Source organism: Coloeus monedula (assembly GCF_965178545.1).
Source record: "Coloeus monedula genome assembly, chromosome: 1".
In the NCBI taxonomy this organism is placed as follows: Eukaryota; Metazoa; Chordata; class Aves; order Passeriformes; family Corvidae; genus Coloeus; species Coloeus monedula.
Window position 1 is genome coordinate 147,602,057 of NC_138781.1, and position 27,265 is coordinate 147,629,321.

General features: G+C 45.9%; 1 protein-coding gene across 3 annotated transcripts in view; it reads left to right on the plus strand.

Annotated features, from left to right (window-relative positions):
* The first annotated feature begins 1,215 nt into the window (after window positions 1-1,215).
* Window positions 1,216-27,265, plus strand: part of ZHX2 (zinc fingers and homeoboxes 2) — a 75,354-nt gene continuing 49,304 nt past the window's right edge. For all 3 annotated transcript variants that reach the window (XM_082277416.1, XM_082277413.1, XM_082277415.1), the window contains exon 1: window positions 1,216-1,313. The gene's annotated coding sequence lies outside the window, so the exon portion shown is untranslated. The remainder of the gene's footprint in view (window positions 1,314-27,265) is intronic.

The following is a 27,265-nucleotide window of genomic DNA, read 5'->3' on the forward strand; positions in this document are numbered from 1 at the left end:
TACAGTGAGATTATGCTACTCTTAAGTCCTATTAGCCTGGACTTGCTGGAAGATCTGCTATCTAGTAGCAAGATACAATCGGTAAATTATTTCTTTTAATTAATTCATTGAAGTAAACAGAAAATAGCCTGGGTCCTATCTGTCAACATCTCTTTGGAAGAAAGGCAAAGAGTTCAACGACAGTTTTAAATTGGGGAAAGGATTTCTGCGTTGCAGCAGAGGAGCAGAGATTGCAGTAGCATCCCTTGGAAATACACACCACCTTCTTCAACAAACAACCACCGCCTGAAGCCCACCCAAAAGACTGTAGCTTGGAAAACCTCTATCACAAGCCGGAGGTGTAGAAGTGCCTCCCACCTCCCCAGGTAATCAGCCCCGCTTCCGAGGGGCAGTTTCACGGCAACGGCATAGCCTCATCCAGACCCTCAGGATCCCGTCGCCGTGCCTACAGCGGGGGTCAGCCCCCGCCGTCTCTATAGCAGGGATGCGATGGAGAGATGGTGGTCCCGTCCCCACGTCCTAGAACGAGGGTCCAGCCGCTGCCATCCCCACACGGGGAGGGTCCAGCCCACGGGATACTGGTCCGAGGGTCCTCACTCCCAGCCCTTCTACCAAGGGTCCATATCCCCCTCGGCATCGCCACCGCTCGCACCTCCCGGGGCCGGGGCGGGGAGGGGGGGGTCCCCCGCTGCGAGCCCCGGCTCCACCCGGACGCTCGGGAGGGTCCGTGTGGTTCCGCCCGTGGCGCGGGACGGGGAGCGGCGAGGACCGGCGATGCCACCGGCCGGGCCGGGCACGGGCCGGCGGTGTCACCACACGGGCAGCGGAGCGCCCGGCGGAGCCCACGCTCGGGGCAGGGGGCGGGGGGTGCGTGGAGCATTGCTGGGGCTGAGCCGCGGGAGGCGCGGCCGGGCCGGGCGGGCGATGGGGGGGACGCGGCCCCGCGCGCAACTTTCCGCCGCGCCGAGGGACCCCGGCAGCCGCGCCGGCGGTGGTATCGTATGCAAATACGCAGGCTGACGTCAGAGATCATGTGGGGTTTGGCGTAGATCCCCGCCGATCGAGGGCTCTTTTTTTTTTTTCCCTTTTTTTTTTTTTTCCTTTTTTTTTTTTCTCCCCTTTTTTTTTCCGCGGCGGGGCCGGGCCGGTGCGTGCGCGCGTGGAGGGGCGCGCGTGTTCCCCGCGGGCCGGCGCGGCGGGGGCGGGGGGCGCGGGGTCCCGCGGCCGCGGGCGGCGCGCGGAGCGGAGCGGCGCGGAGCGGAGCCCCGGTGCCGCTCCGCCCGGGACAGTCGGTGCCGCCGCCCTGGGCGCAGGTAGGAAACTTCCCAGGCGGGGCCCCCTCCCCCGGTGCGCGGCGCTCCCCAGCCGCCCCCTCCCTGCGCACGGACTCTCGCCGGCGCTCCCGCCCCGACCGCTCGCACCCAACTTTTCCTCCTGCAAGAAACTGTCCGGTTCCCTGGACTTCGGCGGGAGCCGGGAGGTGGGGGGGAGGGCGATGGATACCGCCGGGGGTGGGAGCCGGGAGGGTTGTTCGGGGTGGGCTCTTCATTATTTTATCTATATTTTTCATCTTTGGCCATGCAGCCTTCCTCCCCCCGCCCTTCTCCCGCTCCCCGCCGCCTCCCGATCGCAAGTTTGGGTGAAGGGGGAAAAGCAGGAGGAGGGGGGGGAACATGTCTACGTTTGTCTATGTCGACATCAGCAACACAAAATATGGCGTCCGCTTTCGACAGGGCGTTACGTAGAGGCGAGCAGGGGATTTTGTCAGCGCGGTCCCTGACGAGGAGCCGCGGGCTCCCGGGCCGGGGGGGCAGAGCCGCCCCGGGGCGCGGGAGGGGCCCGGCGCCGTCGCCGCGCGTGGCTCCGCGCCCGCGGCCGCACTTGGCAGCGGTTTCTTCTGGTTTAATTTTTGATTTTTTTTTTTCCCCTCCTGCCCTCCCTCCCCTCTTTGGCAGCCCCCTTCCCACTCGTGACGCCGTGGTCGTGGCGCGGGGCTCGCTGCCGGTAACTGCGGGGAGCGGCGAGGCGGAGCGGCGGCACTGAGCCGGGACCGCGGCGGGGAAGAGCCGGGCGCCCCGCTCCATCCCTCCTCCACCCTCGGTGAAAGGCTCTGCCTTCCCGTGGCATTTTATTCTCCGTGGAATGGGGAGATTTGGGGAAATTCGGGCTTTGGCACGTTGCATCCACTTTTTTTTTTTTTTTTTTTTTTTTAATGAGGGGTGACTTTCCCGTTTTTTTAGCCGGTTTCCAAAGATATCACAGAACCGTCTCCTTTTTTTTTCCTCCTTCTCTCTCTCCCTCTGGGATGAAGGCGACAGGGAAGGACACTGATTTATTCTTCCCCCCCACCCCCCCCCAAGGAATAGAACTTGGAAATGATACAGGGATGTACCTGTCTGACTTTGGGGTATCCGTATGCCAAGCTCTTCCCTGAGCACTTTTGTTCGCTCAGAGCCTGGGAATCCCTCCTGAGGGAGACGGCCGGGGGGGCGGGGCATGGCTCTGATTTCCTCCCCTCTTGGCTGCCCAAGCACCTCTCCGATGGCGGCTCTCCATCCTGTCTTGGGGCAGGTGCTCCTTGGAAACCCTGTGAACTTGTGAGTGTCCTGCCGTGCAGGGGAAACCCACCAAAAGTTTTGGATTGGAAGGTGGAGAGCAAAAGGGGAGAAAACATCCAAAGAAGTAGGAATAGGAGGGAAGAGGAGGACTCTTGGCTGGGTGTGAAAGTGATCAGGATTGCTGGGCATCAGCAGTTCCTGCCAGCCTGGTCCCGCTGCAGCAGCGAGGGGAGCAGCGGATGAGAGTGGCAGAGTGTGCAGTGCCTTGAGAAGCTGCACCTCTGGCAGCACAGGGCATTTTCTGCAGCAGTAGCAGGGTCACGGCGCAAGGCTGTCAGTGAGATGCCTTTTTTTTTGTTTTCTAAGTACAGATTAAACTTTGTGCGGGGTTTGTCCCTCCTGGCCGGGGCTGGGGTGGTCGTGCAGGCACAGATGTGACTAGAGGAGGTCTGATGTGTCTAGCAGAAACCTCGTGCATGCAGCCTTACTGGGAAATGGCATGTGAATTAAGAGCAGTGTGTGCTGCCGTGGTTTTATTAGACCAGCAGATGAGTAATATTATTGTTTAAGAGGTATCTGTGACCGAAGTGCTTTGCCAGTGTAATATTTCTGTCCTGGTGAAGCCTTTCTAATGTAGATGTGGCTTCAGTGTGTTCTATGAACTCAGCAGCTCTTTGAAACAGAATTGCAAGTTGATCTCCCGATGAGGGAAAGCAAGGTATTGGCCAGCAATTGGGAAGAATATAAATGCTGAGAATTGGCTGGTCATTATTTTACTTTGCCCCCATATGTGTGTTTATCCCCTCAGACTTCTGCAGAAAGTAATGGCCAAGAGCTCTCCCATGTTTATCCTCTGTTCTTGTATCCGTGATAAACTCAGTGCCAGAAAGCATGGATCAGTTTGTATATCTCAGTTATCAGCCCAAAGACCTTGTGATTACTCACCTTTGTAAAATGACATTTTTCCTGCCTGTCCACCCCAGGAGTTCACCTGTCAGAGTTTCGTCACACAGGACATTTCCTGCTGTCAGTGTTTGAAAGTAGCACACTCTTTCCAGTCGTTTTCTCTCAAAGTACCACTTGTTTTTTTCCTTTTTACTCTAGTTAAAATCAGCAATTTCTAGACAATGTCTGTAAAGTGAATAATCCATTATATGAAACAGCCCAAGTTTGTAGTATCATATTTGGGTTCATTCTTCTTGTGGGGGGGAAGTTTTATTGTGTTTTTATTAAAAGTCAAAAAAAGCCAGCATTAAATTTAGTAAAGTTACTAGCTTCTTTTTACATTTTCAAACCAGTTTCAAACTGCTCCAGGCTGGAATGAGAACACAGCAGGTTTTGCTCATCCTCGTAAAAGACAAAGAGTTTAATGCCAGGCATGACATCACTGTATTTGCATGTGCAACATCTTCAGGTTTTATTCCTTTTTGCTTTGCCCTAATTGGATGATCTTCAGAAATACTATTTGGAGTTTCTTCTGGCAGGGATGTTTTGATCCATATCTAAATTATTTTTCTTTGTGTCCACTTAAGGAATGGAAACATCCACTGAAAATAAATCAAAAGAGTGTTTTAATTAGAATTTGTTCAGAAACATGCAGTGTCAAAACTGAATTTCCTGAGATTTCAGCATGGCTGTCAGGTAAAGCTGCATTTACATTTTGTGTGGAGTGTAATTGTAGTTCGACTTTCTTTCAGGTGTGAGGGTAATTCAGCAAGTGTGTTCTTTCCCTAAAAGTTACTGCACATCTGCATGATGGTATCTGTTCATACTGGAAGTAAGTTAATAAACAAAAATTGGCATTAAAGTAATCTATGAAGGCTTTAACTTAAAGCCATTAAAATAATTGCTGGTCCTCTGTCAAGGTGTGTTTACATGTGTCCCATCATCTGGAACTAATATTCGTGGTTAGTTTATCAAGCTTTCAAAAATAGATCTGAAGTTTATGGGATGTAATGGTACATTTCAGTCCCAGGGTAACAGTAAGTTGGGTTTCTTTCTGAGCAGCTGAAGGAGCTGTTGGTTTCCAGAATGTTTCAAATACTTTTCATACAGGGTAGTATTTGAGAGTTTAATTTGTGAAGATGTAGCAAAATGGAAATAAAATAAGTTGGGCATTTGGAAGAAGAAGGGAAGAGCATTCAGTTCCAGCCTTGCCTTCCAGAGACAGTTCAGAAATCACCAAGCCAGCCCTCTCCCCAAAACTGCTTTGCAAGGCAGAAGGGTTGTTTCATTGGTTGTTTTGTTTTTAAAAATTAGCACTTGGGGTTGTTGCAAAAATGTTGAGTTTGAAAATAAGACAATGCATTTGGCAAGCTTTTTTCAGAACCATGAGACTTCAAACCAGTTTCTGAAGTGAAAACTGAATTTTCCGTAAGCTGAGTTTATGTAGAATGACCAGTATTGTGAGTCTGCTGGTGCAGCTGAGGGAGAGGTGTGAAATGATTTTGTGTATTTAGCACTGCAGAAGGCTCAGATCGCTGGGTTTTGTGAGCGGAGAGAGAACGACACAGGCAAGGAGAGAAGGCTTAGGTGTTGGCAACCAGGAGGGGACTTCAGAAAAGTCATCCTGGGAGATTCTGATAGCTGAGGAGGTGGATTATGGTGCAATATCTCCTTGAATTCATGGATGAGACTGCACATGCCTGGCCTGCATTGGGCAATGCCCCGATGGGGCTGGCGGTGGGAAGGCTCATGTCAGTGCTTGACAGGGGAGCGTTTGCCATCTGGAGGGGTGACTGAGGAGGAAGGGTTGGGAAGCAAATGGGGAAGAAGGTGGTCTGGAACACCTGCATAGTTAGAAATCACACATCAGGAGTGGAGGGGGTGAACTTGCAGCGAGTTTTGACAGCCTTTTGCAAATTGGCCGGGGGTGCAGGCACATGCTGGGTGCTGAAAGCAGGGCACAGGCAGGGAATTCAGCTTTGGTCTGAGAACAAGCCTCCCCAACAACATCTGCAGTTTATAACTTCTCCACATTGTTGTGTAGCAGGGACCCGATCTAGCAAAGTGGAGCCTGCTCACCACTTGTCTGCCTCTCAAATTAACTTTTACAGACTTACTGGGAGGAATTTGCAGATCTCTACACCTCCCACCCACACAGACTCCAGGTTAAACAGTACCATGGTCCAGGCTTGCCCTTGGATTCAGTTTCCATCTGCATGGTTCAAAATCTCTGAAATCATGTAGGTCGCTGTCTCATGCTGCCTTTATTTGGGACTGCCCAATCTGAGGGTGGAAAGGGACCTTCAGATTTTTTCCTTATGTCCAATCTAAACCTACACTCTTTCAGTTTAACACCATTGTTCCTTGTCCCGTCACTACAGGCTTTCATAAAAAGTGAGAATGTGTATGTTTAATATCTCATAAGGCAAGGTACCCAGAGCCTTGGAGCACACAAGCACTTTGGTCTGGTCAGCATCCCACGAGCACACCAAGAACTTTATCCTTGGGTAAATGTGCTGATATTTATCGTCCCAACCCTGTCTCAGTACGTGACATTGGCAAAAATGTCCCTTTGCTGATGTAACAGCCCTTTTGCTGATGGGTTTTGCCAGCACAGCTGCTTCAGTGACGTGTCCTGCCCTGGGCTGATACAACGCATGACAAGCGTTAGTGGTACAGACCTGGAATGAGATGTGCCCGTGCAGACATTCCTGCTGTGATGTGCTTGTTCAGCTCTTGATGTCTGCACATCAACCCTCCCCTCTGGGAAAGCCTTGTTACTGCTGGAGTGAAGCCGCAGTTAAGAGCAGACCCTCCTGCAGGTACAGGCATTGTAGGCTTGGGATCATAGGAATGGGCTCCTCTCAGGAAATGCAAATGGCTCTGTGCAAGTCACCGAGTTTCCTGAAGACCGGTATTACCTGCCCACAGTGTAATTCAGTTCACTCGGTAAACTCATCCACAGCCTGAAATTCATCTTCCCTGGAAAAATGTTGCAAGATGAAAAGCAAAGTTACTTGCCTTGTGTTACTCCACTTAGCAAACCCTTAGCTTTGGCTTTGCACAGAAACAGCCATCTGCTTCTCTCCCTCCTTTCATAAGTGACATGTAAAGATACAAATCTTTAGTGTTAGCTTTTAACCTGTACCATTTTGATGGTATGATTTACAGTGTGGCCCCAGTTGGCACTGGTGGAGGGGACAATTTATTTCATGTGAGCAGTGGATGGGGTGGGATGGGAACGTTTTGCACTGCTTTTCATGTCCTATAAGAGGCCCGAAATCTTGGGTTTTCCTTCCCTTTCTTCCCCCCATTCTTCCTGTCCTAACCTTATTTCCCCTCTTAAATATTAAATATTTTTTTAAAACTTGCAACCTCAAATTACCTGTTTATTTTGGCTTCTCTTGTAGTTGATTGTATGTTGTTCCCACAATTTTCTAATAAGTGTTAAAACTTCATGTTTCACTCACTGGAGCTTAAAACAAACAAAAAAACACCAACCAACAAACAAATGGAAAGAGATTTTCTTGCTTCTTTTGAGTCAGTGACTGTAACTAAGGAAGCCTCAGATTCAGTGTTACTTAACCTCTTGTCCAGTTTGATGAGTGGAGGAAGAAGTCCTGTGAGCAAGACTGTATAGGGAAGAATGTGGTTCCTTTCTTTTAAGTAGAATCTTGTTATTTGTGGTTTGGGTTTTTTTTAAATACCACCCAAAAAAAGCAGGTTCTGAGCTGCTGCTGAAGGCACCCTCAGAGGGATTTAATAAAATACCAGTATGTCTCAAGAACTCTGTGCCCCTTCCCTTGCCTCTGATGTGTGTGTTCCCTTTTCTCACTCCAAGTTTTGGACATCTCTTTTTTACATTTCTTAACCTAATTTCATGCTTATTAGTTTCAGTTATTTTGTGTTGCACTTCACTTTGATAGCAGAAGTGGGAAAATACTTGTTCTTTTTCTTAAATCTTATTAGCAAGACGAATATCCAATAGGATACCAGTTGGAAACAGTTAAGTTTAGTAGGGTTTCAAAGTGTGCAGGGAGGGTGGCCTGGAAAGTGGTGCAGGGAGGTTTTTGCCTCCTCTCATTCCAGTGAAAGCCAGTACGAAGCAGACAGCGGCAGTATCTCCAAGCTTTGCTGCCGGGCTGGCAGAGCACTGCTGATTCACTTTCACACAAAATGAAGGAAAGTCCTGATGGTTCTGGCCTCAAGTGTTTCTGGGGATATGCCTTCCCCACCCCTCTTCCTACTGCCCACCTCAAAAGAAAATATGTCTTGTTGTGGGGTTTTTTGTTCAGCATCCTCTTGAGCACAAGCTGTCAGGCATCACAGGGAGTTTTTCCTTTTCTTTTGTCTCTCCAGAAACTGATTTATTTAAATGATTTGCTGGGAACGCACTGCTGTTAAAGGCTTTGGTGCTTGTTGTCTTTTGGACTTTGGTACAGTTTTCTTGAAAATTGTGGAAGATGGGGTTATCCCAAAGAATCACGGCTTCCCCTGAAACTGTTTTTTTCTGCATTTTTCCAAACGGATCCCCTTTCCTGGTCTTCTGTGAAGAGTGTTGTTTATTTCCATATGATTAAAAGGTGAGGAAGTTGAGTGCTCAGCTCCCTCCTGGGGAGAGCCCTTGGCTGCCTGGCTGGAAGTCCACGTCTGTCACTGCTCCCACCCATGGGACCAGCACACCAGTGCCCTCCTTTTGCTCAGCCAAAGATAGTTACAGAGTCCTTTATCGCTCATGTATTTACTATCTGGCATCCCCATGTCGTCTCTTGCAGCCTGTCGCCATTATGATGCTGCTTTTCATTACCATCAAGTGATATTCAGTACCAGGAGTCATGACCTTGCAGTTGCAGATTTTTGGGATCCGTTCCTCACATCTCAGGACTTTGCATCCTTTTTTTTTTGAGACAGTAGCCCTTATACCTGGGCTACTTAACCTAAGGCGCAGGTCCTCCCAACCTGTGCTTGGGTACAAGCATCTTGCTAGGAAGGTACCAGCTCCACTGTGTGACCACTGTGAGGGCTAGGTTTAGTTTTCTTTGAGAAGCCAGCTGAAAAAGCTGGCTGATGATGCTGAAAAAGCTTCATGTGGGGTTTTCAAACCAGGGAAAGTGCCATGGGTTGGCACATGGAAGAGCTGGCGAATGCGTCAGTCCCCAGCACGCCCATGCCGGGCTGCTGAGGGCAGGGGCTGCTGGCCACTGAGGACCTGCAGGATTTTGCCCAGCTTCAGCAGGTAGGAAATTCCCAGCTACAAATGGTGATGAGTAAATTAAGAGTGAAGTGCTGCCTAAAGAAGCCTTTACTTCTCTCTACCTGACTGGGATTCTTGAGCATAAGAGAAGAGTCAGCTCCATGTGTGTTTTAAAGCAATTGGAGTGACAAGAAAGAATGATGTGTTTGGAGGGAACTCTTTTCCTAACTACATTTAAATAGGCATGTCTTTCTTTAGAGTTAGAGCATCCTCACAATTTTACTGTTGCTAAAATAGTTTTCACAGGATGCCCATTTTCTTTGTATCTGTTGGCTTATTGTCTGTGTGCCTTGGTGATGTCAGGGGGGTGAGGTGGTTTGGGAAATACTGCTCAAGGCAAACACAAGCTTCAAGATCCATGCTTAATCAGATAAAGGAAAAAAATCTTAGCTCTCTGAAGGATTTTGCTTTCAACCCTAAATATGCTTGACTGCCTTAGATTCTGTTTGCTTGTCCTGTTGTCCTGTTACTGAACTTATTTTTATGTGTTTACCCTCTGTGTGATGGTCCAGGAGAGCGTGCGAACACTCAGTACGTGTCCAAGTCAGGAGAGGAGTGTCACAATGTATTATTTATGCTGAAAAGAGCTTGTGCATAGGAATGATCTTAGCTCCAGCCCCATCTCTTCTGCAGCAGCAAATCAGAGCACTGAGTTGGTGGATTTAAAGTTAATCTCCTGAAATCTTAACTCCTTTTTGCTTGCTCTATTCTTTCTTCTTGGTGAGCAGTGGATGGTCTTGTTCTCACCACAAAGTGCTCAAGGGTGAGTGCTTTCAACCTCAGGGTCCACAGCCCTAGGGTGCAAGGGATGAGCAGGGACCAGACACCCTTTGACACCTGGCTTCAATTCCATGCTGAGCCCTCTGCAACTCTCCCACAAATATCCTGGGGGACTTAAATATGGTGTTCTTCTAAATAAAAAATAATTTTAAAAAAAGCCCACAAATCCCTGTCTGCACCCTGTGCCCAGTTTAGGAGGAAGATCATTGTTGAGTACATGGTTTGCATTTTTAATTTCTTTGTAGTACCCTCTTGCTTCACCTCTTCCCCTAACAGTCTATTCCCACCCTGATATTTTTTTGGAGGGCTCCATCCACATCCCAACAGGGAGCTTGCTGTGGCAGGGTGCTCGCAGGACAAGGGAAAGCACCTTTCCATCTGCAGGGAAAGCACTGTTGTGGTGCTTGATGGAGTGAGGGATCTGCTTTGAAATGTGCTATTGAATGGGAAGCACTGCTGGAAAAGTGTGCGAGGAACTTTGCAAGGAGATATTGGGTGTTTAACACAAGCTGCATCCCAAAATTGGTGGTGATGTCAATAGTACTGTATGGCAAAGCATTTGTGGCTGTTTGCAGGCTGCTTTACTTACAGATGGTAGCAGACAGCAAGAGGGGTGGGAATTACCACCTGGGCTCTGCCACGCTTTTAGCTTTTAGATACGTTATATGGAGTGATGTGAGATGTAGTTTGATGCATTTTGAATGGTGTATTTGCACAGGAAAGCTAAAATCATACCTGAGTTTCCTCTCTATATTGATTTCTGCAGCCAAGGTTGGAATTTGATCCTATATTTCAGTTATCTACCTTGCACTCGTCATCCTTTCCTATTTCCTATTTGCCTCTCACTGGCACAAGCAGTATGACAACTTACACTGGTTCATGTTTTCATCTAACATGCTTTAGTTATTTTATTTTTTTAATCTGTATTTTGTTCATCCCTATGTAGATAGGGGTTTTATTTGTTGCTTTTGTCTTATCCTGACCCTTTTACTGAGTCTCAGGGTGGAGGCTGCTACTGTGTGTTGTGAGGTCACTGTTCGGTTTGTGTATCTAGGCCCTGCTGTAGCATCTTCTAGAAGGGTTCCCATGCTGAGGTGCTGGCATAGATTGGCTGACATACCCTTCTTCTGCTCAGATCCATGATTGCTGGTCTGCACAGCAGCAGAAAAGGACTGTGATTTGCAACCCTTTATTATTGGTCTTCGCAGCTTACAAATACTCAGTTTGGAACACTCTTCAACTTCCGCTGTGGCCACGTGGCTTGTTTGGAGTTGCAGCTTGATTAATTTTTGGCTACTGCATGAATCGCCCATGTCCCTTTGCTGTGTTGTAAAATCAGTAAAAAATAAGTTATCAAAGGGTTGGAAATAAAATTTTATCTACGCTTAGCACTGAAAGTTTTGTAGTGTAGCTGGAGGAGAAGGTAAAATACCAACTTATTTTTCTTCTTTTTTAAATGAAACAGGCAGCTAATAGGAAGTTGATAAAGAAACATTTGAGGTTGAGTAGGTTTTTTAGGTTATTAAAGGTTTTTTTTTTTTTACTTGTCTGCTATTTTAAAATACCTGTTCTTAAATTATGTAGACTAGATGGTGTGAGAGTGAGGAACAGCCCAACACACATCTGGATTTGGCAGGGTTTGAAGTTTCAAACTATATGAAATTTCATCCTTAATGTGATTTAAATAGTTTAAGGTATTAAAGTCTTGAAATCAATGTTTATACTGACTTTAAGACACTCCCCACTCAAAGCATGAAGGAGTGTTACGTGCTGTGGGTTTTAAAAAGAGACACTATGCATTCATTGCTAATTATGTACTTTATTATTGAGTCTGAGTAGTAATTTTTTTTCCAGAGCATGTTTGGCAAATGATAGTTTTTAATAAAATTACAGAATAAAGTAATTACTTGAAATTTAACTTAATGAACTTGTTTTATGTCTTAGCCCGGTAAGGATCTACTAAGGTCACCTTTGACCTGCATTGAAAGCAGCAGGCAGAATCATGTTTGAAGGTGAGATAAGTCAAGGACCAGTTTTGTTAAAAACTAGAGGATTATCCCAGGAGGGGATGTAGGAAGCTCATTGCTTAGGTGAGAGTGGGGTGTTGATGGGGAAATTTTTTGTCTCTTCAGTGAGAACCTGCAGATAGATTAGGCAAATTGTAGTTAATTATTTAACAAAGGGCCCGGTGCTGCGGTTGCCTTTGACTCCTGCACTACTAAAACATCTCTGGTTTGGAGGGTGGAATTAAGACTGTAACTTTGAGATTAAGCTTTTCTTTTCCTTATTCTCTTTCCTTTGAATGCAAGGCTCTTGACTGCCAGTCCTGGAACAGATGAAGTTTTGCACTCTGTGCTGAGAACACTTACATAAAAGGGAGATAGATTGCATCCAAAGCCTGCTCAGTTTGCTCTTGAGGAAGGTGGGTCTGTGCTGTCCTTATCCACCTTGGGGTCTTCAGGGAGCCTCTCTGCTACCAATCCTTGCTTTTTGTGCAGACCCCTATTAGAAAACCACAGAAAAGGCTTAATCTGTGACAAGCCAGATGTGATGTGAGCTGAAATCCAGGAGACTGATTATTCCTGGGGCCAGCAGGACCGACACAAACCGCTTTTAGTGTGTTTGATTTGTGGTGTTGAATTCCTGCATGCACTGGGTCAGACTAACCACTCTCCGGAGCATGAGTAGTGGGGGTCTCTACACACCCTGTTTCCATTAAACCAGTAGGAAGTTACTGTGCTGGGATTGATAGACCCACATACACATGAATGTGGAGGAAGACAAAAACAAACCTCCCAGATCTTTTAGAAATCAGTGATACTGGCAGGGATAATGCCATAAGGTGACATGCTTTCCTGTCTGCAAACATACAGCCAAGGGATGTCAGTTCAGACATATGAAAGTGTAAGTACAGCAAAGATACCTTTTCACCAAAGTCCTCGCTGCATCTGAGGCTGAAATCACAGAAACTGTTCTTTGATGTTGGCTTCCCAGTTGTATTGTGAATTTGGCTTTCAAAGTGCAGCTTTGAACGAACAGTTGAGACCTTTAAGAGGCCTCAACCCCCACTCTTTTTCTTGGCATTTTTACATTTGTATTGCTGTGGGGTGCACACATGCTCCTGCACATAGGCATGGCGTGGTCCTGCCTAAGTGTTTGGAACATTACTCTTAGGTTTAAGACACAGCACTGAGGCCTTTTCAGTCCCACAGAAGTGCCCAGAGCATCAGGATGGTCGGTTCAGACCACTTCTAGCAGCCTGCATCCTTGCTGGGTGGCAGCAGTGGTGCAGGGGGTTGCATGTGGTTCTGCTGGAAGTCCTGTGATCAGCTTCTGGGTCTTGCTGTGATGGGGAGAATTTGATAGAAGGATCAAGCCATTCCTTCACATTATCACATTGTAGTGAATGGGCAAACACTACTGTTCTCGTCTTGCCTTTACCTCTGAGATCACCAGCAGCTGCTTCATTAACTATTAATGGCCTGCTCATTAATGCTGTAAGAGGCTAGGACCAATCTTGCAAATTTTCTGGACTCTTCCCCTGAAATATTTATGACTTGCTCGCTGTGCAAAAGGGCAAGAGCAACAGCAAAGAACATGCCTCCAAGTTTTGTTGAGCTATATTAAAGAGCTTATGAATATGAAGAAGCTGGCAGCTTCTTTCTGTTTTTTGGCTTTCTGAGCTAGTGCTGCACATCTGGCTCTAGGGGTCGAGTGGGCTGGTGGTTTGCTGAAGCATCGGTGGCAGAGTCTTGGATGCTTTATTGATGATCTCTAGTTCCTGTAGTGCTTTCCTTGCATCCTCCTGCACAAACACCAAGGTGTAATTGATACCTCCAGGGGAGATTTTATTATTCTTAAGAGGTGGGGAAACTGAGGCACAGAAGTTGAACAATTTGCCTGGAGCTGAGCAACAGAAAGCCAGCAGAGGATGGAAATGTTGTGCCCAAACTGTTATGCTACTTTTGATTGAAGTCTGGTTAGTGTCAAATAGGTGTACGCTCGCTAAGCCTCACCTGAATGCTCCGAGTCATTCCTGTCCCATTCCAGAGCTCCTGCATGATCGCAGAGAGGAGCACTGAGTAGTGCTTTCTCTGGGAAGAAGCCAGTTTGTTTTAGTTCTCTCTGGTGCCAAGAAACAGCAGGGAAGCTATTTTACCCCTCCATTCAGATTTTGGAGGTAAAACTGTTCAGCTCATGCTTAAGTCTACCATCAATAAAGACTCTGTCCACTGAATCCCAACTGCAGCTCAGCTGGTGGTGCACCAGGCACATTAAAATCTCTGTTTCTTTCCCACAGCCATCTGCAGAGCGAACACTGGTGTAAATACACGTGGGAGGCATTTTTTTGTAAAGTGGGGAGATACACTTTAATGAGAACAGGTATGCCTCTCTTGTGGTGGCTAAGTCCACTTTACGCTCCCCAAGTTGCCTTAAAATTGGTCTCTCCTTACAACACGGTGCTAGAAACTTCTCCCTTTGTCTAGATTCTGCTGGTCACTGGCCCTCTCCCCCCCCCATCCCTTTTCCCATTGGCCTCTGTTATGTCATTCAACTTTGCCTCTGCCCCCTAGCCCTCAGACTATTGGTTTTGGATGCTCTCCCCGCCTTTGGGAGTTTTTGGGATAAAACTGGCCTGGGCTTTTGGTTTGGTTGTTCTTTCTTGCGTCTGTTCCCTTCGGGGTGTTGCCATTAAACACCTTGGAATCGCATGCAGAGAGCCCCTCTCGCCTCTCTGTCTCCGGTTCGTGCACAGACTGTGTGTGTGAGCGGCTGTTCGCGACCGCCTGCCCAGGTGAGACTGTGTGCACGCGTGGGTGCTGGCAGAGCCGCCTGAGCCGTCCATGAGGGACCCAGTAGGGACAAACGCGGCGTTGATCCACCAAAGCCTTCTTCCATATGACTCCAGGAATGAGGACCGGTCTGTACAATGTTTAACATCTTTTCCATTTGCAGCTGGCCTTCAGAGTAAAAGGTCCTCTGTCTTTAGAAGATGCAGGGTGTGTCAGGAATGACCAGCCTTTAATAGTATTTGAGCTTCTGGGCTTGCAAGTAGTGCTGAAACGGAGCCGGGTGGCAAAATAAATCCATATCAGAAACATTCTCTGGTACAACTCTATCGTTATTTCCTACAGAGTGAATATTTTATCCCACATTATATCAAATTGCAAGGGATGCTTGTTTTCTCTCCTGGAGCTATTCCTTTTAATTGCTTGAACAAAGTTAGGGCAGACCCAGGGTAGAAATTTAAAGCTCTTCACTGAAACAATGTTTAAGTTAATGTTTATGTCACGCTGCTATGGCAAGGTGAATGTGGTAGGCACAACTTAGTGGTCATGCTGTGCCCTGTATGATTTCAGTAGGCATTGATGGGACTCCCTTGTCAAGCTGATCTCCAGCAGTATTCCAGCAGTGCACTGATTGCCACCTGCTTTTGCCCTCAGAACTAGCTTGTCTCTGGGGAAGACTTCTGGGATTCTGCTGCTACAAGAATAACAACCAGATCTTAAGCTACTTTTGTGACTCTTTATTGAGGCAGTTCCTCCAAAAGCTGGAAAATGGGTAGGTGCAAGAGTTGAGTCCGTGTGTGTTGGCTGGTGCAGTTCTTCTAGAGACAGCTGCAGTGGAGGCTGCAGAGCAGATTGTTGGTGTTTTTTAGTTACCAGTGGATGCCATTACCTCTCCTTTTGTAGAGCTGCTCCCTTCCTCAAGGAAGATATGCCTCTCATCAAGCCCACCAAGATTTGGGAGCCCTTTCCTCACCCTTTCCTTGGTAGTTAGGAGGAGTCTGTCATCCAAAACAGACACCATTTTTCCAGCTCTGAGTTTTAGGCTGAATCACAGGTAAGAGATGATGTAAAATCTCTCTTCCTATGCAGAGGGAATATCAGTGTAATTCAAAATGTTGGGAGCCATGTCTTATCACTGCCAAAGGCATCAATGATCAAGTATCAATTATGTGAGAAAACTGTGATAATTAACACTTCGAGTAAGTAGAAACTTACGGTATCCTATGAAATAACTGGAAGGAGGTGTTCTCTGTAGAAACAACAACTTCCAGTTCTTGGTATCGTAACATGAACTAAAATGGTGGCTGGCAGCAGAGAAATTCCAAATGTATCTTCTGCCTGCAGCTCAGGTGTGAGCTACGTTTCCAAGGGGAAAGCATGTGTTTGCAGTCTTGGGCAAGTTCCTGATTTCAACACTTTCAGACTGAGAACTGGACTGTGCTTTAGAGGATGCTACAACTCATTATTCATTTTCCTTTTCTGGCAGTGTAGTCATGTCAAGATAAAAATGATTGTTCAGATTTATGAAAAGTGGTTTCTAAAGTCTAGCCTTTTTCTTGGCATCTGAGTGATCTGTGAAGCACTGGGAGTTCATTGGGACTTGTGGGTCTCTAGCATTTTTGGTAGAAACCAGCTGTTGATGAGCTATATCTGTGTTTGCCTGTTTCCTCAGGGGTGATACACAGGGTTGGAAATGTTAGTTGAAGTTTTCATGTGTGTTTAGATTGGTGGGTACTCCAGCCAGCAGCCTCTTTGGGTTATAGTAAGTTCTGACCCAGGAAAATGTTATCCAAGCCTAAAATTAAGAGAAGAAAGGGCAAAATCAGTTCATGGGCAGAAATGGGGGCACAGGTCAGACAGCCAAATGACATGGCTCCTGGTTGAGTCTGGGATGAGGTTATCTTGGAACACCTGCTAAACCTGGCTTTTTCAGAAGAGTTTAGTATCCTTTGAGATGTGTTAGTTCCTCATTTTTTCTGCTGATGCCATTTATGCATTGTGCTTGCCTTGGCTTAAGGACTGCACACTGTCCTTTTGACTGCCCTGTTTGTATAGGGGGGTCCTTCTGCCCTAGCCTGATGTGACGGGGCCCAAAACAGCACTCATCTAGGGTTTGTGTATCAATGAAAACTGTGCTGTTGGGGGGTTTATTAAACCATTTATTTCATGGCATCAGCATCTTGGCTCTTACTTGACAGCATCTGATGGTCCCCGCCTCCAGTGGACTGAGCAGATCTGTGTGGCAAAGCACAAAGGCTTTGTATTACGACACAGGCTGCACTGTATGCTGGGGAGTTAGCTCGCATCCTGCCTTCTGCTGAAAATAGCTCGGGGTTAAGCCGTGCCTACACTACAGGCTCCTGCCAGCAGCACTGTCCTGGCCAAACGCGTGGAGAGGTGCGATTCCTGAGTGACGCGGCGCTGTTGGCACAGCCCCGAGGCACAGCGTGCCTGTGCTGGGGAAGCCACCCTTCCTCCAGCCTGGGAGTGACTCGTGCTGGGCTCCTGGGCGCCCGGCTCTGCCACAGTAGCCCTGTCCATTGTGCCGCGTTTTGTGAGGTTACATGGGTGTTCCTCTGCTGCTGGAGTATTTCTGGGAAATTAGATGCTGTAAATTTTTGAAGGTGTTTTTTCAGATCCTCCTAAGTAAAACAGAGGTGAGAGATGCATTTTAATGTTCCATGTTCTCTCTTGCCCTCTTTCTTTGCAGGGTGGTTCCAGTGTTCCTGCTGTGCTCTGAGCAGGGCATGGTGGCTGTTATTCTAGCTATGTGCCATCTAGTGCTGGATAATGTTGCGAGATCCAAAAATAAAAGGTAGAAAAATTTTCAGACAGAGGAAACAAGGCACAACTTTACCTCTTGGGCAGAGCAGCTTCCTTCCCTCTATCTAGCACAGCTTCACTCCTTGAGTCTTGAAAGATGGATACTGTTGTATTTTTACTACCTGCTCTGTCTTTCCACACCAACTTTTAATCCTTGGCTCCCTTCAAGAGATTATGTTGTTACACTGCTTGTACAGGTTCTTTGATAAAATACTGCTCTTCTCTTCCTCCCCAGCATTTTAGAGATACACATTTCTTTGCTCAAGAACACTTCAAGATTATCCCCAGCCTCACTGGAGAAGCAGAGGGGAGAGTGGTTAATTGGTGCTTATTTGATTTCATATTTCTTAAAATACAAGCACCTTGTATCCTCTTGGGTATTTTCCATATCAGTATTTGTGATACAGGAAAGTTTTGTTACAAGAATTAAGTGAAGAAGCTCTGAGGAATAAAAACGGTTTACACAAGGTCAGGGAATTAAAACCTCTCCCATAGCCTGGCTGGAACCATACCCTCTTGCCCTCTCCTTTTCCTCTGGTCCACCCATGTCCCTGGGTAATGAGTTGCTACTTGAGTGGCTCAGCTTGTCAGTACAGGATAGGACCACTGATTTCCAAACGAATCGCTGAGTATGTGCCAGCTGAGGCCACATCAGACCTGCAAGTCTTTTATTTATCTGTTTGCTTGTATGTTGCAAGTCACTTACTGCTTTTGGCAAAACTAGTGCAATCATTCAATCTGTTGAAATTGCCTGCTTAAATCATCAGATAAGATAAAAGTCTACTAAGATGTGATTATCAAGAAGAAATTGTCAAGATGGCCAATTTGGCCTCCTTTAGGAATGTGGGTTCTGACTTCAAACCAATACATGGTAAGGCTGTGATTTTGGCTTGGTTTTCTCCCAAAGTATGGGAGGTGTCTCATCGTTTGTAACAGTCTTGACCCCTCCCCCCTCCAGTGAAACTTGGCAAAGTTTCTTCCTGCAAAGGGACCCCAGAAAATTATTTTTCTAGAGTAGGTACTCCAGTTAAAATGCAGACATGCTATGGAGAAGCAGAGCTTGAAGTGTTAACTGCTCTCCAGCAAGTTTCATATACGTATATGCACATATATAGATGCGCCAGTTCTCTTGATAGCCATGGAAGGCAAGGATGTCCAATTTCCAAGAGCATAAAGAGCATAAAGCTCTTGCATTTAGCCTGTTCCAACAGATAATAGGAGGTGTGACCTCAGTATCATTTTTTTAATTACATCAGTGTTTCTTGTTCTTCCACACTCTCCCTGCAGCCACGAAATCACAGTTACTGTAGGAATTCACAGTGGTGTCCTGATGTTCAAAACCAACACATGCTATTTCTATATGTTTCTTGGAGTTTTTTTGGGTTTTTTGGTGCTAAAGACAAATAAACAAGTCAATAGGCAAAGCATTTGAATGACTGTGCAGTCATTATAACTGATATCAGGGCAAAGGAATGCAAACTGGCCAGTCTGTGGCTTCATGCCTTTAGCTCCTGTCCCTCTGTTTTGTTTTTCATTTTGAGCACAGGAAGGGGCCAGTATATGACCATATGCTTACAAAATGCTGGTTACACATCTTCCAAACACTGTTGTCATAGTAATGATATGACATGTGTATGTCACATTTTGTCACACTGTGAATGTACCTGTACAACTCTAAACCGTACTGTGTTTTTTCCTCCTTTTATTCATCACCAATAATGACAATTGTTTCCAAGGAACTTAATGCATCTGTTCCAAATAAATTGGAAATGTGATTTCACTTCTGTCGGTGCCAGTGGGAATTTCATATCCTGGGAAATATGCAAGGGTATTGCAGGGAAAATGTTAAGCATGTACTTAAGCATCATTGATGGTGATCAAGTTAAGTCTGCTTTGAAACCTTAGGAGCTATTGCCTCTTTCCAAGCATTGGTCTTATCAGGCAGTTCTGAAAGAAGGAGAATTGCTCTCCCCTTGCAAGGCCCTAAAGATGGAATTGAACCTGGAGGGAAGAAACAGTCAGCAGAAGTTCAGGCTGATACTTCTGTGAAGATTACCTTGATCATACCTTTTCATTTTCCAAAGATAAGATCCTTTCAGCACGATCTGATGATTCTTTCAGTTTTCAAATATTGTGTGTGTGGGTTTTTTTTCTCTTGTGATTTGTTTTCCTTTAATTTTCTTGTCCTGTAATAGCCTTTATGAGTTTAACAAGGTTTTGAAGTTAACACTACTTTGAGGCAGTGATATCTAGGCCAAAGAGGTTCACACCTCTTTGGCGTAAATGAGTTCTTGTGATTTTTGTGGAGGGAAGTCTTGTGATGAGAACGTGGAGAAGCAGGGCCAAGGTCCAGGTTCGATCTCTGTGGCTTTTCCCCCTGCGAGCCTTTGGCAAATGAGAGATGAATGCGGGCTCCATATAACCATCTTTAAAATAGATATCCCTTGGGGAGAGTATGGATTAATTAACATTTCAGAGACGCTTTGAGTTTCTTTGATAGGTGTTGCAGAAATGCACAAAAAGGGTTTTTTTCTTGCTAGACACAGGCTGTCCAAAGGATGAATTTTAAGGATGTTGTTTTACCTCCTCAGTGCTCTTTTTTCAAATGAAAGACTATTTAACTTCTTTTGTATGTATCAGTATGGTGTTTTACTGCCAATTTAAGCCAAATAAAATGTACAGTGTCTGGACCAAGACTGGATTTTGTACTTTCACATCATGAGAGCTCATGCTGATAATTTGCCAGTAGCCTCAGCTCTTTGATAGTAATTTGCCAGATGCTATACTGAACCTCATTTGCATCTGTATTTACATAAATGCTTTAATTAAAATTGTATGCACCAACCTGAAATAGATGAACAGCACTGCCTGCTGTTTGTTTACATTCCCTGACAATAAAACCCTACCTTGGCTGCTTCTTGCAGGTTGTATGACTTGACAGGGCTATTTGAGGTGCAGACTAGAAACTTGACAGGCCTCTAGTTAAACTCTGCTGCAACCTGAGGAGAAACAGGAATCTTTCAGGAAAAATTCTGCCTTTATTTTAGCAGCAAAGAAGATCTGAGCAATTTGATTCAAGGGGTCAAGTTCGGTCCATATCCAGCCCTGAAGTTCAAGCTTTAGGGTAATTTTGTGCAGTCAGAATTTATAATTCCTTGCACACGATGCCTGCTTTGTCACACATCCAAAATGTGAAACTCTACACTATCTGAGGACAGTAGAAAAACTTTTTAAATACAGCCTCCATCAAGAATAAAATTTTTGAACACTGCTCATCTCTCAACAGAGCATTACAGGCTCCCTGTAGGGCAGAGTGCTCTAAGGGATTTTGGGGCACAAGTGGGGCACCGGTTGTTTCAGAGGGACATGCGAGAGCATATGGCTGAGTTTGGATGAAGGCAGTGGAGACTCTGGGTCTTTTTTTTTGCTGAGACCACACATTTCATCTGGAAACCACAGCCATATAGATACAAATTAAATCCAAACTCTGCATTTTGCATTTGGACAGTGGAGCATGTTCCAGTTGATGCTGCTGTGCTGCTTCCCAGTTATTCAGAAGTTGTCATAATGTTGCAAAGGACGAATGGGAAAGTTATGACTGATTCCACAGACTGCTTTGAAGATCCATGAAGGACAGGCTAAAGAGAGCTTAACTACCCTGCCTGTGTTTGGAGGGTTGCTGAGCTTGGTTTAAAGGTGTTTACTTAATTTGCTTTATAGGATATTCTTCAGAGCCAATGTTTCCTTCACTGAGAGGTTGTATCTGTGCAGAGGCTTGGACTATGGTCCATTTTAATTGTAATTAATACATAATTAAAGGTCCTTTTCAACCCAAACTATTCTGTGATTCTGTATAAATTTGAGAATTACCAGTAGCTTTCTCTGGTGACCTCAGATTATATTTCCTGTAGTAATTTCTGAATCTCATATGAAAGAGTCCATTTAGGTTCAGCATATTTGTACATTAACATTCATACGCTAACCTATTTGCTTGATGGCTCTGTTCAAGATGCTAAACTGTCCCCTGTATTATGACCTGTGGGACAGGTGACCAAAACCTGTTTATTGAAGTCCACGTGAAAGAGCAGAGGAACAAAAGCATCTACATTTGTGACAAAGTGACCTAAATATTTAAATAAGGGGGTGTTAGTAAGGTGGCTGGAATGCATGCTCAGGGTTGTGGAGTGAGTGTTGGTGCAGGGTGATGGTGTCGAGGGAAGCTGGAGCCCACCCTGCTCCCATGGGCATTGGAGTGCCACAGCCCTGAGCCTGGCACAGAAATGGCAGCCAGCAGCAATGGCCAGGGTGATACCCTGCCAGGGCACCATCTGCCACAGCTGAAGCCTGCTGGGGGTTGTAACCAGACAGCACTTTGCCCTGCTGGGGTGTGGTGGTCTCAGCCAAGTAATGGGTGCGACAAAGCCAGATTTGCAACCTTGCCTTAATTTAAACTGACATAGCAGAAATAAACCCAAACTATTAGTCTTGCTCTGCCTCATCCATAATAAGAGGATGAAAACACCATATTAAATTCATTTTGGCAATGGGGGTGCTCTGATACTTGAGAGGAAGGTGGGGAAGGCAGCAGAAGGGAAGCAGCCCTTGTTCACCCTGTTGTGAGGGGAAGGAGAGGAAGGTACTTGCTGGTTACTCAGTCCGGCTTTTATTGGTCACTGAGCAGAGCTCAGGGCCGGGCAGCATTCGGCTCCTCTCCACTAACGAAGCTTTTTCAATGTGAGGCAAGCAAATGAATGAGAGGGCGTGGGATGTGGTGTACAGGGGAAAACCTTTCCCCCAGGGAAAGTGTCCTGTTGGGAAGGGATACTTGCTTTAAAGTCTGCTGTGCAGTTGTCTCCTCCGACATTTTGGAGATCCATTGGCCAGCTGTCCCAGTTCAGCCCTCCACTTTCTCCTCAGACATCTGTGCCACATATCCCAGCAAGGGAGGAAGCAGGATGGTGGCTGGTGAGCAGGAGCCGTGGAAAAGTGTGGATTACAACCTGACTTTAACTCTGAAACAGCTGCTAGTTTGAATTTGGACTGACATCCAAGGTGTGGGTACCTCTGCTTATGCCCGGTTTGGTACCTCAGGCTTTCCCAAGGGGAGCTTTTGGTGTGTTGTGAGGTGGGAGAACAAGGAAGGGGGTCCAGCAAGCAGCAGCCTTGCATTTGGAGAAGGTTTCTTTCATAAATCGTCATGTCTGTTTGATTTTAAAAGTCTGCACTAGTGCTGCAAGTCTAGTGAGTGCTGTAAGCCAGCCTTTAATCAGCCTGTGCGTATTTTAAGAATTGTGCCGACTGTTACTGCCTCAGAGATACCTGGAGATTTGGTCGAGAGAAGCCTGTCCTAGTTTCCCGGGGTAGCCAGCAAGGCGTGCTCATTTCCCAATTTAACGTGAGTCTTCTCAGTCTTGTTTTTCAAAGCATTTTCTTTGAAAGATTGCAGAGCTCCAAGCAACCAGTTAATGCATGGGGGAAGAGAGAAGACAGACTGTAACAGAGCAATAATTCCTGCAATTAGAAGTATATTAATAACTGCAGTTGGGCCATGGATGGAGTAGAGCAGGGCGGGGTTCTGGAAGGAGGGCCATCCTTGGGCAAAGGGACCTCCAGCCCTGCTGCAGAGAGGGCAGCTCACTTGTCTGCAGCTCTTTGGTTATAGATGTGCGATGCTGGAGGAAGCATCCAGCAGCCTAGTGTAGGACTGGCACGGTGTGTTCCTAATGAAGACAAGGCTTTATTGGGTAAAATCATGGCAAGAAAGTGTTGGGGTTTAATTATTTGCATATCAGAAGTCATTTAGGCTGGGGGTTTTGTTTGTGTCGCACAGCGGGTGTGATGGAAATGATTACTCGTCTTTCCATCACAGCTCTCCAGACTGGGAAAAGTGAATATAAAAAGGTTGATGGATCTGTCCAGATGTTCCTCTGGATCTTGAGCATGCCAGATAAGTCCCAGAGCAAGGGAATAAATGCTCATCTTAGTCAGACCCCTCTTGAGCTCTGACTTGGAAGTACACAGTCTCTCTTGCTATATGCCCAGATCCCCATGGAACAAGGTTTTGTCAAAGCAGGTGCCCAGCTTCCAGCAGAAGCACACTTGATAATCAGACTTTTGGACAATGTCGTGGTGGTCCCAGCATCGCACCATCACCAAAATACACAAAAAGCATCTCTCAGAAGTTAAAGCATTCCATTCTGGAAAAGCACTTGAGAGACAGTTGATTGGCTCTTTATTTTCACCAACCTAATTGGAATTCCCAACTATTTTATTTTTTTTTCTGCTGTCATCTGAAGTTGTAAGCAAATTTTCTGAGTTTGTCCATACTACAAACTGTCACCTATTGGTGGGAATCCTCTGAGAAGTGTCCTATCTCCATTTACCATATGTGTGTATAGATGAAGTTGATACAAGATCTTCAAGATGTCTGGAACAAGTCATCTCCTCCTAAAACAGGATGTCACCTGAAGCCAGTTCTTACTTATTATTTCTATTTCAGAGCGCCTCAAGAAACACATCAGGTTGATGGAACAATATAAAGCAAAGCTGGAGGCTGTGCAAAATAGTTCATAATCATGGAGGAAAACTTGGCAGAGGGGCAGAGAAAGGAAGGGATGAATTAATGCTAAAACGTGGCTGAGTGGTTTTAATGTGTTTGTTTCATTTTAGCTTTCTTAGATGTTGTCAGCTGTTGTTTTGAACACCCAACAGCAAAGATGGTATTAATGGTATTAATGAAAATAGAAGCAGTATGGGAAGAGGGCATTTACTGAATTTGGAAGTCAATCCAGATGCCCTTTCACTGTTACTTGGATTTTATTATTTAAAAAATCTACCTTTTTGATCTGGAATCACTCAGCAAAACCAGTCCTTGGCTCAGATGGATGTTTGACTTAAATTCTGATGTTCTCTTTTTCTTCTTTTTAAACTAAGAAAACCCTTAACTTAAAAAGAAATGATACAGTATTTGCAGAATCAATAGAAAAGCTGACCCAGATAAAAGTGTGCAAAAATTGGTTTCATGCCCTAGAACTTTTCCTTCATGCTTTTTGATGCAATGTATCTGATCCTTCAAAAAGGAGGTAACATACAGTGATCTCAGCAGCTTTGAAGAATTGTTCTGGAAGAATAACAAGGAGTACTGGAGAAAGGGGTGTGCACTTGTATGGTTTTCTCCCCCTCATTAAATATATCATGAGACAGAAGAAATGTAATGTCATGTTGCTGGTTATGTGGAAGGATAAGATAAATTTTGTATGAATTCTGATTTTGTCTGATTTTTAAAAGTTGAAAGTGCATTTCTCCTGAACAGTCTTCAGAGCAGGATGGGAATTGCACTTTATCTTCCTTGGTTCAAACCTCCTTCTGCTGGAGTGAGTGGCAAAGGTGTATCTAAGCAGTAGTAGGGTTCTCTCTCTGAAATGTAATTACGTCCTCCGTTGTGAATCAGGTAGAAAGCTTAAAAAGTATCTGCTGATCCAGATGTATTCCACTAGAATCATAGAATCATAGAATGGTTTGGGTTGGAAGGGACCTTAAAGATCATCTCCTTCCAACTCCCCTGCCGTGGGCAGGGACACCTCCCACTAGACCAGACTGCTCAGAGCCCTATCCAGCCTGACCTTAAACACTTCCCAGGGTGGGGCACCCACAGCTTCTCTGAGCAACCTGTTGCCAGTGTCTTGCCATTCTCACAGTAAAGAATTTCTTCATAATATCTAATATAAACCTATTCATCTTTGATTTGAGCCCATTCTCCCTTGTCTTGGCACTGCATGCCCTTGTAGATATTCTTAACCCATCTTTCCTGTAAATTCTCTTTAGGTACTGGAAGGCTGCAATTAGGTCACCCTGAAGCCTTCTCTTCTGCAGGCTGAACAATCCCAATTCTCTCACCCTTTCCTCATAGGGGAGGTGCTCTGTCCTTCTAGTAATCTTTGTGGCATCTTCTGGACTTGCTCCAACAGGTTGATGTCCTTTCTGTGTTGAGGATCCGAGAGCTGGACACAGCACTGCAGGTGGGCTCTCACCAAAGCAGAGTAGAAAGGCAGAATCACTCCCCTCAACCTGCTGGCCACAGGCTTTTGATGCAACCCAGGACTGTCTTTCTGGGCTGCAAAAGCACATTGCCGGATGGTGTCCAGTGTCTCATCCAGCAGCACCCCCACGTCCTTCTGGGCAAGGCTGCTCTCGATCTGTTCGTCCCCAGCCTGGATTGATACTGGGTGTTGCCCCAACCTGAGTGCAGCACCAGCACTTGGTCTTGTTAAACTTCATGAGTTCTCATGGGTCCACTCCTCATACTAAAGTGGATCCAAACCTTAATTGTATTCCAGTATAGCACTTAGATCTGGAGGAATCACACGTTCAGTGAACCTCTTACTGCTTTGGTTTCCAAAAACATCCCAGGCTGTTCAGGGCTGTGTACCTGGACACATAACAAATTACTGTTCAATACGGACATCAGTGCAGTGAAGGTGATAAATTGATAGGATAAATTTGTGGTACAGCAAGACTGACAGGCTGTAAGAGAGTTTCATTCCATCCCTTTGTATTCTTGGCCTTAAAAGTTAAAGTCTAGCTGGAGGGGAAGGATGGGCCCAAAGTTACTGATTCTTAACAGAATAAGCAGACACACTGCCCAGGCTGTTTTCTATCCCCAGGATAGGGAGAAAAGGCCACAAAAGCAACTGCTTTGTGGGGATTTCCACAATCCTTCCCAGTCCTTGGGGTCAGTCGCTTTTTTTAAGTGCTCAGTGTATGCAGACTTTCCCCTTTTGGCTCCATTTACTGGAGCATGGGGAAACTGAAGAGACAGGGCCAGAGCTGTGCAGCTGGGACAAGTGGTGCGGGCAGGAACCTGCCCCAGGAGATGCTCTCATCAATCAGGAGCTCCAGGAGTTTGCAGTGGGGAGAGCAACTGAAGCTCAGGACCAAGCAAGAACGTATAGCAACATATAAGGGACGCTGGGCAAACTTTCTGAGGGTCTGTTTGTGGCTCTGTGGTTACTGGTAGCTGAAAATAGGTCAACTGGCATGAATGTATGGCACTGCTGGCCCAGGTACACCTCACTGAACTTTCCAGGAATAGGGACATGGATGCTCTTACTGAAAACAAGAGATCCACTAACGTGTAACAGTGCTGGTCTTCACGAGCAAATGAAGCACAAACACAATTATTTGAGAGGAGCAAAGTGATTTTTTGCTTTATGTTTATATCCTGTGCTCATTTCATTTCTTGCACCAGTTTTGCAGCAATGGCTGCTGTGTTTGGCAGGAATTTGCAAGCACATTAGTGCTTACAGCCAAAAGTAGAAATGGTCTACGCAGCCGGAAAAGGGAAACCCCTTCCCCTTGTATTTACTTTTATGGCAGCAAAATGTAATTGCTGTCTGGTCTTGATAGGTCTTGTTTTTTCCCCTTTTATTTGTTTTTTTTTTTCTTTTCAGCTTGAGGGTTGAGGGAAACAAAAGAGGGAATGAATAAAGAGCAAGGGAAAAGAGTGATTGCTGCTGAGCTCTGTCATGTGGTGAGGAAATCAGGCTGAAACTGGAGAGACCAGGCCAAACCTAACAGTCATGCTGGGAGGCCTTGAATTGTGTCACTCTGACAGTGGATGTAAGCAGTGAAAATAGCTGGTGATGTTTCTGGCTGCAGTGTAGCATCATCCGTATGTGAAGTTGTGCTGATGAGTTGCTGCTCACAACACTTTCCCCACCTGCCTGCTCTTACAGCAGCCTTGAGTGATGACCCCCGTCCTTCCCAAATTGGCACATGAATTTAGACCATAGGGACTGATGTGGGGTAGCATGTTCTTCTGTTGTGTTCACTTCAGTACTCTCTTTTGGTTTTTCCCACTCTAACACTGCTGTTGTTATGAGCTTGGGTATTTGGTGGGTAGTGGAAGGAGTGTGTGATTTTTGGCTCTGTCCCCAGTGTACAACTTACGCTATGTCTCTCCATCAAACTTGTATGACACCTGAATGGATCTGAATACAGGCACTGCAAAACTACAGGCATGGGGAGGAGTGGCTAGAAAGTTGGCTGGAGGAAAAGGACCTGGGGATGCTGGTCAACAGTGGCTGAACATGAGCCAGTGTGTGTGCCCAGGTGGC